Consider the following 2,806-nt stretch of genomic DNA (forward strand, 5'->3'; position numbering starts at 1 on the left):
ACCAATATAAATTAAGTGTTGTCCCTGTATATCCTGTGCAGACTGAAAAGGGTAATCTGTGATGCAATTTATGCTCATGCATTAAGCCCTGTTTTCACAGAATGACACTCCCATATATAGGCTCTTATGTAAGTACTGTTATGGTGATAACATAAGTTTTCGTACAAAGACTGATTTAAATACATAAAAAACAATCCAGCTATCATTCTGTTATTTTGTTTAATTATGTAATGAACAGATAAAACTTAGTATGAATTTGGGGAAAAATTTAATAATACTGATAGAGTTAATTAATTTTGGTCAGTTTTACGTTGCCTAAACAGAAAAGCTTGAAGTAAAATGCTGAATATGTGAAGAGGTTGTACAGGGAAACCCCTCTATACGGACAGCCCCGGGACCGATAGGAAATTCCGGTTTAGAGAGGATTTCGGTTAAGAGGGGAAATGGACTTTTCTTTCAGAAGGTAAAAAAAAAGGCAAATGCATAGCCATATGTGGAAAAACACACACTGTCAGCAAAGCTTAACTGTTTATTTATATATGATATCCCCGATTGAAGACTTTCCTATCCCATATTTCTCTGACAGCATCTTGAGTGTAGGATTTGGCAACATCTCTGACTCTTTTATCAGTTTGATTTTGGTTTCTAGAGACAATTTTATGCGCCTTTGATTAGAAGGAGGTTTGGACATTTTTAGTCTTAGTTATCTTAATTACCAATTTGAAAATCTAAATGAATATCTTAATGCAACTGCTTTAAGAACTCTGCAAATCACCGTTTTATATGACACTAAATTAGCAATTGTAATAAACTAACTTTGACAATCATACAATTATGATTCTAAATGACATTTTTCAATTTAATCCTTTCCCACTCAAAAGTAAAGTTAAAATGGCTATGTGCAAACAGCATAAAACCAGAACAGCTTGCCAGTTACTTGCAGTCTGTTCAGGTGTTATGCGGTTTGCTGCTCATCAGTATCTAAGGGTTGGAAATGAAGCCTTTTAAACTTATTTTTTGTAAGAAAGGTCTTAAATTAAAGTAAACTTTTTAGTGACCGCAAATGCGTCAAAGTATGTATCTAAGTGGTACAGGGTTAAAAAATCATTATGCCTATCACAGTTACATGTACATTATCAAAAGAGTATATGTTGCGATCCACAGCGATCGTTAAAGATATTTTAACACACTAATATGGGAAGTTGGTATAAGCCACCAATCTTGGAATAAACTGGTTTTTTTTTAGCAATTCATTATATGCAATTTTATCTGTTGAATTTATTCATTTTGACAAATGTTTAGTAAAATAGACACTTGCATAATATTAATGCATCATTTCAACAGATTTTACTACAAAACTGGTTGTTTAATTATATTTTTTAATCCTAAAAAAATGAAACCGTGTCTATGCGAGCAGGAACACAGTTTAAAAATACATTAAAAATGCAAAAAAAATCACTGTGTTTGAAAGTTATGGAAAAGTGGTACTGTGCTTATCATACTAAACATATAGACAGATTATTACAAAATCACATTCTGAACACGAAATGAACAGTTTTGTTCGAGAAAATCACCTAAATGATGTCCATTTCAAGTTATGTCTTATTCCAAATTCCCATAATACAGCGTTCTTTGTATTATAAATGTATTATAAACTAAGAATTGGAAACAAATCAACAAAATGAAGTATCTTCAACTGAGTAACGACAAATAAAAGAACGTTTCATTATTTTTTTAACAATTTCTCCTCTGATCATTATAATGCCTGTATAGGCTATCACAGCTTCCACATCTCCAGCCTCGTTCTCAATTTGATTTATAAAGGGAGGCAACTCCTGCAGAACTCGATAACGGGAATGTGAAAAGGGTCAATTGGAGAATTACATGTAAAAAGGAATACAAGCAATCGTTATGACCAGTCGTTCGATTTTTTTAATATTGTTTTTCTGATCAGAATTGTACACATGAAAAAAATATATTACGGTGGTATAAATAGAAAATGAAGATTAATGGATAGGAGAAAAGAAATAACCGTCTTAGCCCATGGAAGTGTTGAATTTTTATTGTTAGAAGCATGTGAAACAACATCTTTTTCATTTGGGCACTTGTTCTTAGTGATGTCTATTATCATTATAAAACAAATTCTTAGTTCACATGTATTTAAAGGTAAAATATGTTAAATATACCGATATTTTTAGAGCCAATACAATATTATCTTAGTCAGGGCTGCAATAGAGAGCACTGTTGGGTGAGTTTTCATGGTAACTGTCGATCAACTGTCAAATTCTGGTAGACTTTTCTATTGAGGTTTTCCCATTATGACCCAAAAAGTGAGAAAATATACAGAGCAAAATTTAATTTTATGGTAGCAAGAACTAGATGATTTCATTTCTTAAAAATAAATTAGTAATATAACTTAATGCACTGTTTTATAACATAAAATATATAAATGAAATTATCACATGTAGGCCTACATAAACTAGAACATAAATGAATGATAAACAATTTATATAAATATGTATGTATTTAATATTTGTAATTTTACAAATAATTAGCAAAATAGGTTCAGAATAAAAGCTTCATACAATTAAATTTTCCACTAATGTTGTAGAGCGTTGTCAAGTATTTTTGTACTGTCTGGTATTTTCGAACAACCTTTTTATACTGTTTTCTTAATCAATTGAATAAGCTGTACAACATCAAAAATCCAGTCATTTACCAATAGGGTTAATGTATGTAAGTCTCGTCATGTCACCACCGATATTTCACGAGATCTCCAACTTCCGGGTACAAACAAAAAATCAGA

This window comes from Dreissena polymorpha, chromosome 6 (genome assembly GCF_020536995.1).
Source record: "Dreissena polymorpha isolate Duluth1 chromosome 6, UMN_Dpol_1.0, whole genome shotgun sequence".
Lineage (NCBI taxonomy): Eukaryota > Metazoa > Mollusca > Bivalvia > Myida > Dreissenidae > Dreissena > Dreissena polymorpha.